At 41.1% G+C, this 22,742-nt stretch overlaps 1 protein-coding gene and 1 long non-coding RNA gene across 6 annotated transcripts in view; one reads left to right on the forward strand and one right to left on the reverse strand.

Annotated features, from left to right (window-relative positions):
- The window catches only part of LOC141501700 (uncharacterized), a 241,135-nt gene that overhangs the window by 138,080 nt on the left and 80,313 nt on the right, over nt 1–22,742 (forward strand). The gene's annotated exons all lie outside the window — the stretch shown is intronic.
- Nucleotides 1–22,742, reverse strand: part of NOS1 (nitric oxide synthase 1) — a 244,590-nt gene that overhangs the window by 123,957 nt on the left and 97,891 nt on the right. For all 5 annotated transcript variants that reach the window (XM_074205930.1, XM_074205929.1, XM_074205925.1 and 2 more), the window contains one exon: nt 6,888–7,070. The gene's annotated coding sequence lies outside the window, so the exon portion shown is untranslated. The remainder of the gene's footprint in view (nt 1–6,887; nt 7,071–22,742) is intronic.

Raw genomic sequence — 22,742 nt, forward strand, 5'->3', positions numbered from 1 at the left:
AAACAAGTCGTCTGAGGATCACAGATGTAGATCATATCCTATAGGGTCAAGTCCAGAGCCAGCACCAGATTTAAAATGTAAATTTTTGAAATATTTGACAAATAAATAGAAATACAATAGGACACAGATAATGTGTCCCAGGGATCTTTTATGCATGGTTTAGCGGTGCAAATTTCTATGAGTTTGATGCTACAATTCTGGTCTAAGGAACTCATTTTTTTTCAGATCATGAAATTGAAGCTCAGAGATGTTAAATGTCTTGCTCAAAGTGAAAGTGAGGTGAAAAAGGCAAAACTTGAATCTATGTTTTATTAGCTCCAAGACTGGCACTCTACCCATTACACCACAAAGTCCCAATGTTTCTGAAAACAGAAAAAAAAAATACAGTAATGAATTGAAGACCAAAATTCCATTTCCTTCTTTTTTTGTTTTTAAATATGTTTAGTCAGCTATCTTACTCTACTTAAGGAGCATAAATGACTTATTATTCTGGTAACTGACTACTAAGAAGCATCTTTTCAAAGGATAGACAAAACAATATCAGAATTTGGGGAATAAGTTAAAAGGAGAAAAAATACACAACTGTGAATTCACTGGAAGTTTCCAAGTAATAAATTTCCCTACTACTCATTACTATATTGCATAATTGCAACCACTCTATGGTTTCCTTCTCTCATTCTATCAGTCAGGGCTTTCTTTCTTACATTAGGAGTTATTTCTAATAATAGTGATTAATAAGATCTCCATAAATGGAATGCTAACTAGAATTTCAGAGTAGGAATGAACTTTGGAGCTCATCCAGATCAATCAACTTCACTTTACAAATTTAGAAACTGAGGTAGAGAAATTTTCTCTAGGACAAAAAGTTAGCTAGAGGCAGAATCTTGACTGGAACTCAGGTCTTCTGCTTCTTTAGTTGGCAGTCTTTCAGTTGACACTGGCATAAGTTGTATCTCTGAGTTCTTGCTTCACTAGGGGGTTTGTCATGAATCAAAAGGTTTTCTTTTCCTTCTGGTAATTTGGCATATTGTAGGTGACTTCATTTTCTTTCATTTTGCTCAGACATCTCTACTGGATAAGGTTATACAATGAATCTCATAGAGGTGACACAAAACAAACAATCCATTGAGAGTGGATTTAGATATGTTAATTCTTGGAACCAAAGAATGGCAAGATTGGAAGGAAACTTTAGTGGTCAGTTAATGCAATCTTATTTAAATAAGCTACAGTCTCCCTGATAAGTGTCATACAGCTTATGCTCAAAGACAACAGGTCATTCTTAGTTTGTCTTCCTGCTCTCACAGTTTGAAGAACTCTGTTTTTAAGAGCATGTTCAACCTAGTAATCCTGAGGTCATCAAGGAAAAAGGAGTCTATGTCCAGTTTGGAAAGGCTGGATGGGGTCACCTTCATGCTGAATACTAACTATTGAAATGCATTCAAAGCAACTGCTTTGCTGAGGTCGGTATAAAATAAACCAGGCCTCTTGTTTCTCACAATTATTCTCTACAAGTAAATTCACCATGTGGATCATTTTCCCAGGGATATGCTCTCCAAAGGCATGCCTGAGTCACCCTAAGGGGAATGAAGTCCAACATTAAATATGAATTTGGGGCTGACATTGGATGAGACTGGAGCATTAGGAGGACACTCTTCATGGAAAAAAAAACACTGAATCTGGAGTCAGAAAACCTGGGTTCAAATCTTAGTTCTGGCTCTAATTACTTATGTGACCTGGTGTAAATCACCTAACCACTGCAGGTCTTAATTTCCTTATCCATTCAATGAGGGTCCTGGACTCAATTCCTTTCTAGCTCTAAATCTATGCTCTTATTTATTATCCCCTGAAAACATTTTCTTCTGATAACCCATATAAGTGGCAGTCAAGGAATCATGGCCATTAAGCCAGGAGACTTGGGCTTAAATGCCAACTTCGATGCTTCTTAGCTATGTGGCCACAGGCAACTCATTGCCCTCTCTGAGCTTGAGTTTTCTTATCTGCAAAATGGGTGTATGATCACATCACCTTTCTCACAGGATTATTATAGAGGTGCTTTATTGCTCTTAACCCCTGGAGAAATGTGAATCATTGCTATTGGTTTAATTTCCTAAATTCAGAGAACTCCTGGTGAAGAAATTAATTTACCAATGCAAATTAGTACCTTCTAAACAATTTCTAATGTTAGAATACTAAACTGGAGCAGTGAGAAAAAAAGTGACTTGTCCAGTCAAACAACAAAAAGAGGTTCCAGACAGGTCTTAAACTCAGCTTCTCTTGACTCCAGGGCTTATAATATTATTGATTCTGTTGAAGTGAAAATATGATGTAGGAAGAAGAGTCAGCTTGGAGATGAGAAGACCTGGATTCTTGTACTGATTCTCACACTCAACAGGAATGAACAAGTCATTTCAAGTCTCTAGCCTTCATTTTGCTAATGAACAAAATGAGGTTCAGCTAGATGATCTCCAAGGTCTCGTCTAACTCAAATATGCTATTATTGTTTGATGCAGACAGGACAAACCATACTGTTCCTTTGCAAAGACATTATGTGCTCTCTGGGTTGTAGAAAACTCACACAAACCAATAATGATTTGAATCACAGAATCTCAGAACTAGAAGAAACCCCAAAGAGCATCAAGTGGTACTCACAACTGAATAGAAATACCCTCTGCAATATACTTAACATGTATCCCACACTGAAAGACTTTCAATGATACTTCCCAAGGCAATTCATTACATTTTGGGGCTAGCTCTAATAATTAGATATCTCTCTTTAGATTGAGCTGAAATCTGCCTTTCTGTAGCTCCCACTCATTGATCTTTGTTTTGCCCTATCAGATAAGCAAAGCAAGTCTACTCTCTCTTCACATGACAACCTTCAAATACTTGAAGAGAGCTATTTCTCATATCATTCCTACCCTTTTCTCTCCCATCTCACAATCTTTTCTTCTTTAGGTTCAACATTTCCAATTCTTTCAAACAATTCTCTTGTAGTATGTATGGTATCAAGTTCCCTCTCTAGCCTCCTTGCCCTTCTCTAGAATACTACATATTGTTTTTGGTTAGATAAGAACTACCTCTCATACTTCCATGCAAAATGAGCCTTAGTGATGAATTATAAAAGCCAGCGTCATTGTTTTGCAGTTTTGAATCTTTCAAAAATCACACTTCGGGACCTCCAAGTTCAGATGCTGAATGGTTTAATTTTAAGGAAATTCAGATCAAGCAGATTCTCCCCAAATCACACAGATCTGCACGCTTCAAAATACACACATATAACAAACTCATAGAACCTCAAACATTCCCTACCCTAAAACAAACTCGCACAGACGCCAAGATCTGCCCCAAAACACACACACACACACACACACACACACACACACACACACACACACACACACGTTAAAGCAGTTTAAATGGGTTTTCTCCCCTACACCTATCTACATTTTTGATCATTTAGGGCGCACCAGCGCTCACCTCCGATTTCCTTACCGGCCAAAGGAACCGGAGGGTGCCTGTTCAGGACCACGGACAGCTCCCTCCCCTGGCGCAGGGGTCCGCTGGAGCCTTGGCACAGCTGTGTGGGCGAACTGCTCAGCTCCCTTCAGTTCAGTGCAGCTCCGCTCCCACTCCAGCCCAGACTAAACATCACACACCCTTTTCCCTGGGGTCCTGGGAGGCGGGCACTGCCCAGGAAATGCGAGATAAGGAGAGCAAAGTGCAAGCAGATGTATGAAGCCCTAGCACTCATGCATCTTTTCCTAGTCCAAGAAGCGACTGAGCCTGGGGACTTCAGAATTTGGTCATCTGAAGGAGGGAAAGAAAGCAAAAGATTGACTTGTCCTGGACTCCAGGAGAATAGCTTTCATGTTCCCTGGCAACTAATAGCCCCAAACTGTCTCCAGACAACAGGGACAGTTCCTTTCCCTTCTGCCTTTCCCGCCTCTTCTACTCTGGTCTCAGTTCTGGCTCTTTCTTGCACAGATAAGAATTTCCAGTTCTATCCCCGAGGCAAAAGCGCGGAGAACCTGCTGATTTCAGAGAGTCTTGGGCACGATTTATTCTGGGGACCAGGGGATGTGTATAGATATACACCAGTTGCGCAGGTTCAAGAATATATGGGGGGGGGGAGGGGAAATGGATGCCTGGATTCAAGAGAAAGATTCCAGGCTCCTGCAGTTTTGGTGACCCCAAATCCAGGGGAAAGCTGGGGTGCGTTCAGGGGAGATTGTGAACTAAGAGTAGGGCATGCTGGTTCCAAACCAGGAAATGGAAACAAGAATCCAATTACTGGGTCCTTTCCCTCTCGATCAGTGATCAGCTTCCTCCCTCCTCTCTGCCCCCCACCATTGAGGGGATAACCTGACTAAAGGGTGGGGCAGGCCTCCACTAAAAAGTAATGCTCAGTTAACCAATGGTAATATGTACCCACTTCCTATTGCATTCATTTTTCTTTGGTTACTGCAGGAGTCGACTTATACCCATGCCTTTATACACACTTCTGCCCTCTCCCTGGGTTCCTACTCCCAGTCTCCTGTCCCATCTTCATTCTACTACTCCACAGTCTCCTTGAGCTTCTGCATCCTAATAAGCCACCATAGGCCTTTACCCTCTTTTTGAGAGTATGTGCTTGTGAGAATGTCCTGACAGATTAAATGACTTGCCAGGGTCACACAACCAGGAGTCAGAAGTATTTAAATCCTGCTCTTCTAACTTCAAGGCCTGATTTTATCCTCCTTTACTGCACTACCTCTCTAGGTTTACTTTAACTAAAAGCATCTCAGACTCTCACTTCTTGTGATAGCTTCGATCAAGATCAGTGAAAAGAGCACAGGGAAACATTCAACTCTTAGCTCTTTTTCAAACCTTTGGGCAAGTCATTTCATTTACTGGGTCTCTATTTCCTTATCTATGAAAAGAGGGGCTTCCATGAAATGATGCCCAAGATACCTTATGGCTCCAAAACTATGATCCTAAGGGTTTTGAACTAATGGGCCAAGAATGGGGGCTCTGAGTGGTTAACCTACAACTTTTAGCAGCAGGGCACATATAGTTTTTCTTATGCCTTTGGATTGGGGAGGGGAGTAAATTTTGAATTAAGGTTGATCTTTCTTCATCACAGACTTCTACAGCACTGGGGCTGTTCTTGTTTTTGCAACCAACACTTTGAAACTGAGAGCCTAAAATGGGAAATGTGTGCCCCAGGTGAAGAAGGAGGGCACACATATTCAAGTCTAAGTAGCCATCACTATATAGCTAATTAGGTCCGAACCTTTCCTCCATCATGTGGACCCCTTGATTCTGCCACCCTACATGCTTTGATGAGTCCTTTCTGTCTTTTTTATCTTGGCTTTTGATCCCAGTGGCAGTGGCAGTGCCAGTACCCGTTTTGCCCAGCCCTCTGACCTCTGCTCTCTTTCACAGAAACAAGTCAGGAGGGACAGAGACAAATGGGGAATGGTTCACTCCTTTCCCTAAACTCTCACCCTGGGTCGTGGGACCTGGCTACTTTTTCCTTAGATGAGTGGGGAGGGGGGAGTCATCAAGCAACTCTAGGAACCCTGAACTGGGAAGCTAGGGAGACAGCAATTCCTGAACTGAATTCCATTAACACTTGTAGGGGACAGTAGGGGAATTGACAGTCAACTGTGGCAAGAAAGGAGGGAGCCACAGCCAGCTTTCTCTCCTTTGCTCCCTCCCCACCTCCTCCTCCCTAAAACTTGAGGTTCGGATGCCAGAGCATCATTACCTTTTCCCTCTCCCAGAAATCTTAGTTCCCTCCCAAAAGAATCCCCACCTCCTACCTCTGTTTCTCCTACTTTGTATCATTCTAGGGCAGCCCTACCCTGCTCCTGTCCTCAGCTTCTGAAGGCAGAGATGAGGAGGGCCCCCCAAAGAATGCCCTAGTTGGGAGAAGACCCTGGGCTCCCTAATATTTCACTGCCATTCTAGTTCTAAGTTCCTCTCGTTCTCACCCCCAAACGCACCCCCAAGGCTCACCTAGGGTCAGTCGGAAACTTGAACTCTCCCCAGGGGCTCCCCGCTCCGCCTCCCCTGTTCCCAGGAAGGGAATCCATCATGCCTGGGTCATTTCCCTTCCCCTAAACCCTGGTTTCTCCAGCCGACTCCGCCCGGGCATCAGTGGTGGGGGTGGAGAGGTTTCTGTTAGAGGTTGAGGCAGCGGTGGGGGGCAGCGGCTTCCCCATGTGAGCTAGGAACCTGAAGGTCCCCTCCGGCTCGGGGAGAGCAGTGCGAACAGCCTTCGAGTCTGGGAGCCCTGTTCTTATCTTGGGGGAACCTCTCCCTTCCTGAGAAAGGGCGCAACTTTTACCAGGTAAATCAGTGAACGCATATCACATCTAGTCCTTTCAACCCCTCTGGTGCCACCCGTAGCCCCAGTTCCCTGCCGAGGGAAATCCAAGGCTGCTGGTTGCGTGTGTTTGTGTGTGTGTGTGTGTGTGTGTGTGTGTGTGTAGCGGAGCTGGGGGGGGGGGGGGGAAGAGAGGAAGAGCCTAACCAGAGAGCCCCTCTCTCACCCTTCCCCCAGCCAGCAATCAGATCTGAGCTTGGGTGATGGGGAGAGGGGATCCTGCCAAAGTTGGCAGCCAAAAGCTCCGCTGCCCTGTTCTTGCACGTTTTCCCCACTGAACCACCCTTCCAGCCTTTTTCCAGTTTGGGCATCCTGCTAAGGAGTCTAGAGGAGGGGGTGGACTGGAAGGGCGAGAGACACAAAGTTGGTTCGTCTCTCCCCTCCTTTCTCCAATTCTCAGGCTTCTCTCCTTTCCTCCCTGGGGTGACAGGAGGCTCCAAGTCCGTAGCAACGAGGCTGTGGGGGGGTGGGGGTGGGGGGGTTGTTGAGCTCGACCATGTCCAAGCTGGCAACTCACCTGCTTCAGGAGCCCCTGTGCCAGTCCAGCCTCCTGAGCTGGCGTGCCTGCCTGCTCGCCTGGCGGCCACTCCGTTTGCTTGCAGTCCTTTCTCCTCTTCTTCCTTCTCCTCCACTCTGCCTCAGGTTCACTTCAAGGATGCCAGACCTGGAACCTGGTGGCATCCACTCTCAGGCACGCACGCTGCAAGGTTGGAAGGAAACTGCCTTACCTATGGGTGAGAGACACACTTTCCCCCCTTTCATCTGATTTGTGCTTTCCAAGATCACTCCCCACCCCCAGCTCTCTTTCCCCACCCCCACCCCACCCAACTCCACCCCCTCCCCTCATCTCACTCCTCCCTAGAAGCCGGAGTTTAGAAGGCTGTGTTCTCCCCAGTCTCCCACAAGGAGCCAGGGTGGTCCCTTTGCTCACCAGTTTTTGCTTTCCTCTTTCCTCCTGTGCTGACTCTCTCCACCTCTCAGAGCACTAAGCCAGGAGATGAAAATGCAGTTTAAATATGTAGGGACAGGGACCCAAGGATGAGCTCAGCCAGGGTCGTGAGGGGGGGATTTACTTTTTAATATCATCACTGAAACGAATTAACGTTGACGTTCCATTGACCGATTTTACGGGGTGGAGGGGGAGACCAAGCCACCCTCATTAAAAGAAGCTCTCTGGACTCAAAGACATACATCTTTTATATAATCTAATTTCCATTTTTTCCCCTATCAGGAAACACACACACACACACACACACACACACACACACACACACACACACACACTCAATTCTTTTCCAATTAGAGAACTCTTAAGAAATGATAGCTCATTTTGAATGATTTTTTTCTCCTCCCTTTACTTCTCTCCTCCAAAACGCTCCTTTAGTACTGCCTCCCTCCCCCAGCTATACCCCCACCTCAGTGTCTGGGACTTGTTGATGTTCCTAGTGCTTCTCTCTTCAGAAGATGCCAATTTTTCTGTTATTTAACAAGCTATTAAAAAAAAAAGATGAAATCCCCAAACTAAAACTATATCTCTGATCAAGGAGAAACAGAAAGGGTGTGTGTGTGTGTGTGGAGGGTGGGGGGATGTCCTCTGGAAATATAGAGTGTTGATGGTTACTATCTCCATCTTTTCCTAAATGTACAAGTTGGTTCCTTAGTACAATATGAGAACCACTACCCAGGCTGCAATAACTTAAAGACAACTTGGGAGGCTGTGGGGATTTTTGGTTGGATTTTTGCCATGCCCTAAATCCACTGCCATATTGACTTCATTCACAAACAACACTTTTAATGCGTCAGTGTCATTAGTCTTTTCCTGAATATATTTGCCTCTTTCTGCCCATAGGGATGGTCTTCATCTCAATCCCTTTTCCCCCAGGGAGGGAGGTGAGGAGGGATGCTAAAAACTGTTCTGACCTGAGTCCTTCTTTTTCAGTATCATCCTGGGAGGAAGGAGAGAGACCAAAGGAAAGAAAAGGGAGGGGGAAAATAGCTAAGAATCAGACTTTCTTCATTCTCACAAGTGCCCTGACATATGGGTGACTGAATAAACCCTGTTTGAAAGCTGTCTTTTTTTTTTCTTCTTACCAGATTGTAATGAGTCTATGTATTATTTTCTTTGCTTTTCATATACTCATGGAATAACAGGGTTATAGGTTTTGGGGTGTGTGTGTGTGTGTGTGTGTGTGTGTGTGTGTGTGTGTGTGTGTGTTTGAGGGGAATGCATTCGCCTGAAGTTTTTTCCTTCTCCAACCCAATCACACATGCAAAGCACCTGTGTGCCGTGGTTCACTTCTAACTCGGTCTTTCCTCCTTCCAACTCTGTGCCTCATGTGGAAAAGCTAGCCCACTCAATTGCACAAGCACACATACACACACATAATCACAAGAACAAAAAACCTTCCAGAGATGCCAAACAAAAACCATAATTCAACACACCACTTTGCCATTAATATATTCTTTTCAAATCATTTTGCACATCAACTCAGGAGAAATAGAAATTGTCTCAGGGGACAGGTTCTGGAATGTTTGCAATCTACTTTCTAATGAGTGGAAGGACTAAAAAACAATCAGGTGTGGGTATGTGCATGCTCTAATGAATTTATAAGTCAGGAATGGCTGGGACTAGGGTCGAGTCACCTCCCACCCCTCAGGTTGTATGGAGAACCCTAGGAAGAAAAGAACTGGACTGGATTCTTGTCATTCCCCTTCCTGCCCCAATCCCCTTCTCGTCTGGCTCATCTTCACCTGGCTGCCTGAGCTGTTGGAAAGTTGAGAACCAGGCTTCAGCTGTGTCACCATCGTCAGCCTTGGTAAATTGCTCCCCCAATTACCATGGCAACTGGGAAAAATAAAAAGGAAACAGTACAGAGAAACAGCTCTTCCACAGGGTTGGCAGTTCACCTGATCAAAACAGACCCTGGGACCACTTGCGGGTCTGGGCCAAGCTAATAGAGTCACGCTCCTGGCAGATCTGCTGTTCTGATAGGGTTGATGGAGATGGGGGATAAGATAGTCATAAACTTCTCTGGGGATGGATGAGGGCATCATTGACTCTGGGTGTTTGGAGATGTTCCCACACATGGGGGATCAGGGGGAAAGGAAACAAAATAGTCCTATCCTAAGTCTAACACCTTCCCATTGAAGGGTTTAAAACAAATAAGATAGCTAGGCCATTGTTGAGTATGCAGACAATGTTGCAAGAATGTGGAAACTTCAAAAGATGTCAAAACATAGGAAGAAAGAGTCCCAGATTTGGAGTCTTGGAGCCTTTGTTCAAATGTGATTCTACCTCTTAGTAGCTGGTTGAGCTTGGGTAAATGACTTAACCTCAGTTTCTGCTCCTGGTTATGAATTGGATGGCCTCAAAGATCCCTTCTACCTCTAAATATACTATTCTTTGATTTCATAATAAAGGGCAAGTTATGGTTGAGCCTTCAATATCCATCTTAGATTTCATTTGTCTTTCTAGGACAGAAAGTAAAGTTTACCCCTGACAAAGGAGATTTTTGTGAATAAAATTTAGTCTATCTAGTCACATATAGAATATGGCCATCACTCTAGGCCCACCATTTTTCTCCTGGGCAAGGACATTGGACTGTTGGACATTGATGCTTATGCTAAAAAAATTGAGTAGCTGTTACCAGTCTCTCACACAACCATTCAAGTCACCCAAGGAAGGTAGAGGCAGTAAGATCGTACACTGTTAAATCCCAGTTCAAATCTTGAATCAGACACTCCTAACTTTATGGTTCTGGGCAAGTCACTTAACCTCAGTCTCTATATGACAGAATCGGCACAACAATATCACTGACCTCACTTAGTTGTTGTGAAGATCTAATGAGATATTTATAAACCCTTTTACAAATCTTAAGATGCTAGATAAATTCTAGTTATTATCATTATTATTATTAATGACTACATAGGATCAGCTATTTTTTTGCTTTCCTCTATCTTCCTCCTGTACCTTTGGGACATCTCCTTATTCAAGTTTCCTGTTAATGTTTTCATTAACCATGATGGATAAATATATTGGAAATAGGGGTGTCTCCAGAGCATGTTTTGCTTTGGACCCTGTAACCCTCTCCCCCACATTTTAGGAGTAACTCTACATGTATGTGGTATATGGGGAAGGAGAAATGTGTGAAAAGGGGAGCTGGTCCCCCAACCCTCTAACCAACCAAAAACTCTTTAAGCTCCACCCTACAGGACAGATACCATAGCCCAGAAGGGACCCAGGTCAAAGTCTTTCTGAGCTGCTGGACAGCTACTTAGCCAGCTGTCCTCCAGTTTGCTATGGCTGCTGCCATCGAGGGGGGTAATACATTATCCAGGGCTAATGAAAACATAATTATCTCCCTTTGACTGCAGAGGGGCTAATTTAATAGGCTACGATAAAAAGGCATCTGCTTGCTTTGGCTGCCAGTGAAAGTATTTGAAAGGCCCTAAGAAACAACTTCATAGGATTGGCAGCTTCCAGGGTTGACTCGGTAACTTTTCCAGGAGCCAGAGGCTAGGGAAGGCAGGAAAGGGGGTCAAACAGTGGAGTAGAAGCAATGCTGGTTACAAGACTTGCTCCAGAAAAGCAAAAATCCAAGAAATTTCAAGATGCTAATTTCTTCGCTCTCAAGATCTCAGCCTGGGTAAAGAGGGCACCCAGCTGTGGGTGTCATTCCAAGCTGGGTACAAAGGGGAGAAAGAAGGGAAGAAGAAAAGGGAGGGGACTGTATCTTTCTGAGAAATCTTGGTAAATGTTTACATGAAAGAATTTGGTCTGAGGCCATTCATTGAACTCAAGTGATGGGAGTGCCAAAGGCTAAGCAAGGACAGTGATCTCTTCACTATGTTATGCTCCGGGTTAATGCTTCTTGTCATGTCCTATTGAAGATAGGGAGGGATTACTGGAGCCATAACCAGAGACATACTTGAAATGTCATCTTTCTGGCTGCTGCCACCCGCCCCCCCCCCCATTTTTATTCCTTAAGTACCAATCAGCCCTCTCCTTTTCAAACTGAAGGCAAGATCCAGGTGCTGGGTGGTTTGGTAAAACAAGAATGGGGCTGCTGTGTGGTCTGAGGAACAGAGAAACCTAAAAGGATGATCATGTCTTGAAGTACCAATTTATCATGTGAGCATAGCTTTAGATTATAGCCAGAAGTGACTTTAGGATTTATGTAGACCAATTCTCTCATTTTACAGGTGAGAATACTAAAACCCAGAAAGGGCAAATGATTTGCAGAAAGGCAAAAGAGTGGCATCACCATTTCAACCAAGATCCCCAAACCAATGATCTTTCTATTCAGTTTGGGGTAGTTTGTATGAGAAATAATGTCTCAGGAGCCAGCCACAATCACTTGATTCAAGCAAGCAGGTAATTTATATAAATGTTTAGAAGAAGGAAGAGCACTGGATTAATTAGGAGACTTTGGTCTGAGATTTAACAAGAAATGTGCTCTTGTACATATTCCCCTTTCTCTCATGAACCTCTTTTCTTATCTATAAGATGAGGGGATTGGTCAATCAAGCCAGCTTGGATATTGTATAGTTTAAGTTTCTTCCCATCTTTAATATTATTTGTTCTGAGTTCCCTCCCATCTCATTCCACATTCTAAGACCACTTTTTGCTCTGACATTCTAAGTGCTAAGGGTTCCAGTTGCACCCCACCCCCATTCCACTCCCAGCTCTGACAATCAATATTCTGACATTCCTTTGAGCTTGGATATTCTATGTCAATTTTACTTTTCAAATGCAGGTTCCCAGGACTTCGTAAGACTAAGTTCCCGTTTATGGGATTTTACAGTTTTAACAGCTTAGAGGAAAGAAGTGCCTTTGACCTCTTGGTAAAATCTCAGACTTCCCAGGAATACCTAGATATCCCCATCTGGAGAGGAACAGGGAGTTCCTTGTCCTGCCCAGTCTTCCCAGCCCTGCCCAGTTCAGTCCATATCAGCCAGGCAGCCAACTCAGCTGAAATCTAGAGAGACAGTTCTCCACCTGACCTAGAGATGGCAGTGAATATTCACTGTTGTGCTTGCAACTCACTAGTTTCTAGAGATTTGCAAAGACCCCAAAGATTTGGGGGGTACTTGGGGAGGCAGGAGGGAAGTTTACATAGTTCCTCAGAGTCTTTCAATCTTGGGGCACTTTGAGGTGAGCTTCCCCTGGGGTGGGGTCAGACATCAGGCAGTGGAGGGGGGGATGGAAGTGGAACAAGGGAAGCCCTGCCCAGTAGCCTTGGTTTCTTCCCTTTTTGCTCCTACACTTCTTTCTTCTCTTACCATATGGTTAGAAAGGAAAAAGAGGACACCTGGAAGGAGCCTCCAGTCTTGAATTCTGAAGAAAGGAGAAGGGACTATATAGGATATATTTGGATGAGCCTTAACAGACCTTATTGCAATGGCATTATTCTCATAATGATCCCAGAAGGTAGACAACAGGCAAGTATAATTTCCCCCATTTTATGGACAAGGAAATTGAGGCCCAAAGAGGATAAGATTTTCCCAAGTTCATATAGCTATTTAATGTCAGAGGTGAGATTTGAATGCTGATCTCCAGGGCCTTTTGTAATTGTGTCAAAGTCAGAATATATAAACCCAAGAGGCTATCCTGTTCACCCCATAGAAAAAATACATACACCCAACATACTAGCAACTGGTTATCCTGTTCTCCCCCCAGCCTTCAAGCCTGTTTATCTCACTTTTGAACAATCTTGTGAGGAAAGGTTTCTCCTTTCATTCAGCCCAAACTGACTTCTTTGTAACTTCCGGTCTGTTGCTCCTGATTATGCCTTCTGGGGTCAAATGTAATTAGCAGGGTTCCTTTCTCATATGACTGTCCACATCAAGAAAGCTCTCAGGTCCTCCCCGAGAATACCTTTCTCCATGATGGACAGCTCCAGCTCCTTCAATGAAATTCTAATAGAGCAATGAATGGAGGAAGTCTGTCTCTTCTGGGTACCTTCCTCTGTACATCCTCCAGTTTAAAAATTGGATGATAGACTTCAAGCTAGAATGCATCTCAGAGGCCATCAAGTTCAATTCCCTCATTTACAAGATGAGGAAACTGAGGTCCAATCAAATTAAGAGATTTGTCTTAGATGGAATAGGTAGCAAACATCAGTGGTGATATTTGAACCCAGACACTCTAATTAAACAGAGTCAGTACTTTTCCCACTATACCAATGGATCTTCCTTTGATCCCAGGTCTCCTTGTTCCCTTTCAATTCCATCAGCTTAGGTTTCCTCTCATCATCCCCCTATTTTCAGCACAGAGTGATAGGCTTGGGATCAGGAAGATATGGTTTTAAATTCCACCTCTTCTATTTATTAGCTGTTTGATCTTGGGCAAAACACTTAGCATTCCTAAGTAAGACTCAGTTTCCTCCTTTGTAAAATAATGGGGTTGGACAACTTCTAGGGTTCTTTCTAGCTTGACAACTATGACCATATGAATGTTTTGGATTCAGCCATAGCCAGAAGACCTGAGTTCAAATCCTGCCTCACTCACTAGGTCTAGGAATCTGAATCTCATTTCAGCTCTGTGTGCCTTGTTTTCCTTATGTCTAAAATGGAACTAAATAATACATAAAACATAAAATAATATTGCTGTAAGGCTCAAGTGCTTGTAACTCAAGCACTCAAAATGCTCTTCCATAATTACATTATTATTTTCTCCACCCCCTAGTTTACCAGATCAATGATTCCACACTAACCTATGAAAACTTTTGTATTTTCACATTTAAAAGGGGAAATCTAGTGAAAGGGGGGAGTGATTAACCCAAGGGCATGAATGGTGAAACTCATTAATGGTAGAATTTCAGAAATCTGAAGAGTTGGCAGGGGCCCATCCTATAAAACAATGTCTTTGTTGTTGCCTCTGTGAACCAACCCCCACCCCCTGCACTTCCCCTTCCGTGAACACCAACTTTCAGGATTATTGTAGGCACAAATAAAGTCCCTACCCCCTACATAGCTGCCTTTCCTCTCTTTAGAGCCTTTAGTTCCATTTTATTGACTCAAAAGAGAGTTTCTCACTGTCTTATTTCAAAACATGAGGAGAAATTCCTGAGGTTTTATCATGGCAAAAGATCCAGGGAGAGGGCAAGAGAGAAAAGAGAGGGCAGAGAGGAGAGAGAGAGAGAGAGAGAGAGAGAGAGAGAGAGAGAGAGAGAGAGAGAGAGAGACATTGTAGATGGAAGAGTACATTAGGAATAAGAGCCTGAATTATGTTTCCAGATCTAAAGAGAGCTTGGCTAGATCACTTTATCTGTCTTGGACTCTATTTCCTCATCTGTAAAATAAAGGAGTTGGACTCAGATGACTAAGTTTCCTTCTACTTTTAAATCTCCCATTTTGCCATCCTTTCAACTCTAAAGGTCTTTGATTCAATGAGTTAGTGAAGGCTGGGGCTGCATTAGAGTTTGAATGTTACTTTCAATTCTTGAATGTGAGGCCACTGGCAATAAGACCTGTCTCTAAGGTTAAAATTATATTCAGTTGCTGAGCAATTCTAGGGTCTTCCCCATGGATTCTCACCAAAACTCAGTTCTCAGGTCTATTAGATGAAAAAATAGGCAGAGAGCTGAACCTGGAACAAGAAAGATGGAATTGAAATCCTGCTTCAGACATTTAAAAGCTATGTGATCCTGAGTAAATTATTTAATCTCTGTCTCCCTTAGTTTTCTCCTCTGTAAAATGGGGATGATATTAATCCTTTCACAGTGTGGATCAAATGAAATACTATTTCTAAAGTTCTTTCCTTCAAGCACTATATAAATGCTGATTATGATTATTAAAATGAAGGGATTAGACTAAAGGTCTTTGAAAGCCCCACCTAGCCTTTAGGTTTAAGGGATAAATTGTCTCTCTGGAGTCAGGAGAGATCTGGGTACAAATTCCATAATCCAGTCCAAGGCAAATGCCCCCAATTCATCATCATCACCATTAATATTATCATTATTATTATAATTATTATAAGGGAGTTAGACTAGATGTCTTTCCAAGTTACTCCCACTTTAGGTCTCAGAGATAAAGTTTCACTGGAATCAAGAGAAATGTGTCCGATAGATTCCAATAATAAGTGACAGGGACCATCTCAGTCAAAGACAGAAATTCCATAAGATCTTGCTTATCACAACCATAGGTGACTCCTGGGCAACTCACTACCTCTTTGAGCTGGTTTTCTCATGAAATGGGATAATATCTGTAGCCCTTATAGGGTTATTATTGAGGTTCAAATAAATAAGATAATGTATTTTTAAAAGCTTTGCAAACCTTAAGGCACTATCTCTCTCTCTCTCTCTCTCTCTCTCTCTCTCTCTCTCTCTCTCTCTATATATATATATATATATATATATATATATCCCCAAAGATCAAACTTTTTAAAAGCTTTAATAGATAAAAACACCCCCAAGATTTTTGAGACACTCTCAACTGCCTGTTGCCATTATACAAAGTTCCATAAGGTGAGAGTCTTTATAATTCTCTCATTTGTTAGGAGTCTTCAATACAACCCCTACACTACTTGCTGACTATCTGTGTATCTATTGTATCCTGTTGAAGAAAAGCCCTTGAAGGCAGGGACTGTTTTCTTTTTTCTTTGGCTCCGGTCCCTAAAATAGAGCCTGGAATAGAAGAGGACCACATTAATGTTTGTTACAGGAATCTCTTGTGATAGCAAACTCAAAGCCCAGAGATCCCCCGATATTCCATTTGGTGATCCATGAAGTGATGGGAATAAAGAGCTCAGAAGACAGATTCCATCACATTTTTAGACATCCTCCAGTTCAGATTCACCCTTATCCTTTATGCTTTATCTGTCCCCTATCTCCATCCCATCTAATTGCTCTTACCCTCCTCCTTTCTCCCTTTTTTTGTTTGTTTTTGGAGATTGGATTTCCCTATTTTGATCAGATTAGAAGTATATTGGTTGCTTATGGGCTCAATCATACTGCCAATCATTTGAAGCTTTCACCTGATCCATTTATGAGCTGAGTTAGTTCACTCATCTTTAGCTATCATAGTTTCTGCCCTTCCCTATTCCCATCTATCCCACAGGGCTCACCATATTGATGCCAGATTTCATGGGAACATAGTCCACTGCAGCTCAGAACTCCTCCCAAGTTCAAGAGATTCCCAAGTTTCACCCCTGCCCAGTAGCAGTGATTATAGGCATGGGCCACCAGAAATGGTTCCCTTCTCTCTTTCATTTTCTTAACCTATGGTTGTGATAAGCAAGATCCTTATAGAATTTCTGTCTTTGACCGAGATGGTCCCTATCACTTATTATTGGAATCTATTGGACACATTTCTCTTGATTCCAATGAAAATTTATCCCTGAGACCTAAAGCTGGAGTAACTTGGAAAGATATCTAGTCTAACTCCCTTATAATAATAGTTATAATAATGATGATAATATTAATAATGATGATAATGATGAATTTGGGGCACTTGCCTTGGACTGGATCATGGCCTGTCATTATTTTTTCAACATTTTCTGCGTGTCAGTCATATCTCTGCAAAGAGAAAAGATTTACCATTGTAACAAAGTCAAAGCCTTTTGAGGGGAGATTTGTTTCCTTCTATAACTTCAGGACCTAGGACTGTGCTAAGTACACAATATAATTAAGTTTACATATTACTCAGATAGTGTCTATTCACAGTAAGTGATTAATCAATATTGTTTGGTTGTTTGAGATTGTATACTCCTTGGGGGCAGGAGCCATGTTAGCAATCTGCCTGACTCCTCCACAGCATTAGTCTAGGGCTGGACACCTAATCAGTAATCAATGCTTACTGAACATTCAGTGGAGAGATTGGGTCTCCATTTCATTTATTTATTCATGGTTGATAAGGGACATTCTCTAAACATGGGATTATAAGGTATTTTTAGGGTGAGAAGAATAAATAAAACATAGATCATATACTAAAGGAATAAAAGAAATCAACATCTATGAAGCACTATGTCCCAGGTATTGTTCAAAGGATTTAGAGCATGAAGAAACCTTAAAAAGATCTTTTAGTTAGTTTAATGAAGACGGGAAAGCCCAGGATCTTGGCCAAGATCAGATATTTAGTGAGTCTGGTAAAATGCTATCTATCAATCTATCTGTCTATAGCAACCTATCTGAATATGCATGTTTGTATATATCTCTTAGCAATCTGTCTTGTTGGGGTGGCTAGGTGGCACAGTGGACAGAGCACTGGCCCTGGAGTCAGGAGGACCTGAGTTCAAATTTGACCTCAGACACTTAATAATGACCTAGCTGTGTAGCCTTGGGTAAATCACTTAACCCCATTGCCTAGCAAAAACCTAAAAAAAACCCCAGTCTGTCTTGTCTATCTCCATCGCCCCATCTCTTTATCTGTCTGGTCTTTTCATTTACCCACATATTATCACAGCCACATATATGCAAATAGACATGTATGTATAAGCATGTAGAATATGCATACACACATGTATATATGCATAATACACAATACCCACCAATACATACATAAACCTCTCTCTGTCTCACTCTCCCTCCCTCTGTCTGTCTCTCCCTCCCCCCTCTTTTCCCCTTCTCCCATTTTTTGGGAGATTGGGTATACCTATTTTTCTCAGGCTGTAAATACAGTGAACACTCATGGGCTCCATCATAATACTTCACTGAAACTTTGACCTGATCCTCCATTTCTAATCTGGGCTGGTTCATGTGCCTTTAGCTAGTGATCTTTGCCCCCTCAGCCCTACACACACACACACACACACACACACAAGTTTTTCTTTGTATCTCTAAAACCCAGAATATATATATTTCTTTATGCTGATCTAATCCAGCTTACAAATGGAGAAATTGAAATCCAGGGAAATTAAGTCCCTAAACAGGTACTGATCATGAGAGGTAGGACTGGAACTCATCTCATAGATTTTTCAGCTTGAGGGGACCTCAGGGCCTATCTAGTCCAAACATCTCATTTTATCAATGATTAAACTTGGGCCTAGAAAAATTAATTGATTCATTCAAGATCACACAGGTGGTAAATAGGCAAGCCAGGATGTGAACCCGAGTCCTCTGACTCCAGAGTCTGTGTCCTTTCTTCTGTCTTCATAGAAGTTAAGTAAGATGTGAACCTGTGGGTTCTCACACTTATTTACTTTGTTAGGCTGCCTCTGTGATAACTTTCCTAGTCCCCCCACCAAGTTTGCTTGTTTGTTTCTTCCTTACTCCCTCTCTCCCTTCCTTCTTTTACTTCCTCCTTCCTTCCTTCCTTCCTTCCTTCCTTCCTTCCTTCCTTCCTTCCTTCCTTCCTTCCTTCCTTCCTTCCTTCCTTCCTTCCTTCCTTCCTTCCCTCCCTCCTTCTGGCTTTCTATCTTTTTACCTTAGAAGAAAGTTTTCTAAGCCATCTGGATTTTAATTACTTCTTGAGATGCTTATATAACACTCTTCTAAATCAATATTTTGGAAAGGTATTAGCAGACTCATTATGAAATCTGATAGGACTGATGTTGATGTGCTTTCTATCCCAATTAACAAGACCCAAGAGGCAGGCACAATCCTCCTCTTGGATATTTCTTCAATAATAGGGAAGCATCTCCCCAAACCAATGAGGGACCATCTTAAGACCAAATAAAGCTCCCAAGGAAACATGATGTAACTTGTGGTTCCCAACCCTTTTGAGAACAAGGACTTTGTGCAATTGTCAATTTTTGGACTCCCCCATGATAGTAATTGGGCTCTCTGTTAACTGGGGGATTCTAGAATAGGAAACTTACTATATTTGGTATAAGTATAGATTCAATAATGAGCATTTATTGTCTACTTACTATGGAACTGGACAATAACTTCAAGAGACTGCAGGTTTTTGTTCCAGTAACTGGGAGTCGTTGCTGCAATAGAAAGTGGAAGGATCTGGAGACTTATAACCTGACATATTCTCTTACAGAAAGTGTTATGTGATAGAGAGGGAACTAAACCTGTCATCAGGAAGATTTGGATTTAAATCCTCCCTCAGATATTTATTAGCTGGATGATCCTGGGCAAGTCACTTAACTTCTCTATACCTCAGTTTCCTCATCCCAAACATTTCATATTTCCTCACATCCTTTCTATCTACCTGAAAGAACTGACACATAACTTGAATAACCTTTGAGAACTCAGAAACATCTACATGGCACAAGGAGACATCATGGATCACTTCAATGAAAAGGAATGGTAATAGTAGTAGTAGTAGTAGTAGTAGTAGTAGTAGTAGTAGTAGTAGTAGTAGTAGTAGTAGTAGTAATAATAATAATAATAATAATAATAATAATAATAATAATAGACAACTTGAGAAAGCTAAAAAAGGAAATAGATATTTAAGGCAATTAACACCCATGCAAGAGTAGTCTTAACCTTAGAAATTGTCAAATGAACCATAACTAATTTTGAGTTTTAACAAAATCCAATGAAATAGTATGAAACACAGAGCTCCTTTACCTCAAAGCCCTATAGAAAGATGAAGTGTTATTCACCAAAAAAGAAGAATGGAGAGATGTTTCTAGAGCATAAGATATATGGGTCCAAACCCTTTAGAAATACCTTTGACAAAAAATTAAAAATTAAAAAATTAAAAATAAGAAATACCTTTGACATAAGTAGATATGTTCTCCCTGAGTACTAATAAAGGCTAATAAATAGGTATGTGTGACTGGATTTGCTGAATTCAACTTAAGAGTTTTACCATTAGATAAAGTCAGGAAGATTCCTCTTTGTGAGTTCAAAATCCAGCTTCAGATACGTTATTTGACCCTACACAAGTCACTTAACATCATTTGCTTCAATTTCTTCATATGTAGAATTAGCTGGAGAAGGAAATGGTAAATCACTCCAGTATCTTTGCACAGAAAACCCAAGGGGGGTCATGGAGAATTAGGCATGACCTAACAGCAGCCTCACCCCTATGAAATAAAAATCTTATGATGTAATCAAAAGGCTCTCTGAGTGATAACTGCAGGAATTCTGCCAACCCCAAGTTGATTTAAGACACATTGAGGAAATGACTGAATGAAGTAAATTTGTTTATGGAAACAGAGGGTTTATTATGACAATTCAGGACTAAGTCATGGCTCCCAGAAATGACAGAGAGATTCTTTGAAGACTTAGTGACCCACAGTTCCCAAACTGTGTACTGTGGTATTTAGGTTCTTCAGAGAATTCATAAGAGTGTCATAAGACATTTTAATTTTCAAAGGAAGAACAGTGATCCTCAGGATCTGTAGAATACCAAAGGACTCATTCAAGGTCATTCGGATCAGTGACATTCTAGAATGTGGGGAACTTTTCTTTTTGTTAACTTATACTTTTGTCTATGCCAGGAACCTCTCAAAATTTCATGTTTGTAAAGGTAAAACTTTGTCAAGTTTGTCAGAGGTTGTTGTGATAAAAAAAGCAAGTACTACTTCTCCCCACTCCACCCCCCCAAATAAAATCAGTGTGTAATGAGAAATGTGCAGTCTGATTTCAAGGTTTGAGAAATTGTCCATTGTCAAATGTAGGAGCATGCTTCCCATTAGTAATTATGGTTATTTAAGATGAAATTTTTAAAAATAAAGAAAAAAGCACATAGCATAAAACAAGAAAATTTACAAGGAAGCAAAGAAAAGCTTTGAAAAGATGTGTAGTATTTATTAGTAGGTTTTCTTAAAATGAAAATTTATTGTTTTATATTGTCTCCTTTTTATGTTCTGCTTTATTTATGGAAAATTTCTTTTTTTCTCATTTTGCATTTGCTTTAATAAAAAAATTTACAAAAAAATTTAAAAAGATAAAATATTTTTTCTTTCAATTTGTGTCTATTCTTTTTTTAAAAAAAGGATTACTGGGGACAACTGGCCCTGCAGTCAGGAGGACCTGAGTTCAAATCCATCCCTCAGACACTTAATTAATGACCTAGCTGTGTGGCCTTGGGCAAGCCACTTAACCCCATTGCCTTGCCAAAAAAAAAAAAACCCTTAAAAAAGAGGAATATCTTGTTGTTTGTCCTTCATTCTCAAAGAGGACTATGACATCACAAAGGTGATGCCATGGTAGGCAAATGAACTGGATTTAAGTGAAGGAGGGCTATGCAAAATCACCAGTATCACTTTCTCCTCTGGAGTCATTGCCTTGCAAAAAAAAAAAAAATCTAAAACAAACAAACAAAAAAAGGACTACTAAGTTATTAGGACATCATTAAATTGTTTGGTCCTGACTACTTAATAAACAGATGTGTTAGATATTTCTTTTGACATAGGGGGACTGAGAACTTAGAAAATTTGGGAGTTTTATAAAGATTAAATAAGGAAATGGGGGAGGTAGCATAAGACATTACTGCAGGTTGTAAAATATCATCAAATATATAGTGAGACATGACTAATGGACTGGAATCCTATATTGGAAGCTTGCCATTTTTCATGCGTGGATAGACAATAAATCCTTACCCTACAGATACAGATCTTAAAATATCCTAAAAAAGTTCAACCAATAAAGTATAGTGGAAATTGACATAGATAGATCTGTTGTCCTCGATCTCCCAGACCGTAGCATTTATCCATAAAAAAACACGTGTAACTTTTAAAAAAATAATAGATGTTACTACCGTAAATAGTCACGATATCCAAGATACATACATCAAAAAGTTTTCAAAACAGAGAGATCTTGGAAAGATTAAAGTCATGTAGGGACAAGGTGAAATATCTCTTGACCTTATTGTTTTATTTGTTACGGGAATTGAATCAAGAACGTTTTCATGGGGGATGACCTTAAATCTCAGGACTTTTATAGTCTATGAAAAGCAGGTTCTGACCTAGGCAAAAGTCTATAGAACATTGTTTGAAAAAGAAATAGTCATTGAAATCTCAATTCAGATCCAATAAATTGGCAAGGATTACAAGAGATGGCAATAGTCAATATTGGTAGGGTTGAAGAAGATGGACAGACATTCATTATTAATAGAGTTGTATAAATATACAACTACTTTAGAAATCAATTTGGAATTATTTGAATAAAATGATGAAAATATTTATACCCAGAGGTCTCTACTAAGCTTCCTATATTCCAAAATAGAGTAGTATTTTTAATAGTAGCAAATAACTGAATTCAAAGAAGAACAGATTATATGGGGAACAGATTATAATGAATAGAACATTGTGGTGTTGTAAGAAATGATGATTATAATTGACATGGAGAATACTTATGTTATATGAAATGATACAAAATGTTGTAAATCAAAGTAGGAAAAACTTTATCCTCAATTGTTATAATACAAATGGAAAGAAGAACAATACAATCCAAACTAAATACTATGCAATTAAGAAAAAGTGTTAGAAATAAACACTATAAAAAGTCACCTCTTTTGTGCTTTGCAGGGA

This window comes from Macrotis lagotis, chromosome X (assembly GCF_037893015.1).
Source record: "Macrotis lagotis isolate mMagLag1 chromosome X, bilby.v1.9.chrom.fasta, whole genome shotgun sequence".
Lineage (NCBI taxonomy): Eukaryota > Metazoa > Chordata > Mammalia > Peramelemorphia > Peramelidae > Macrotis > Macrotis lagotis.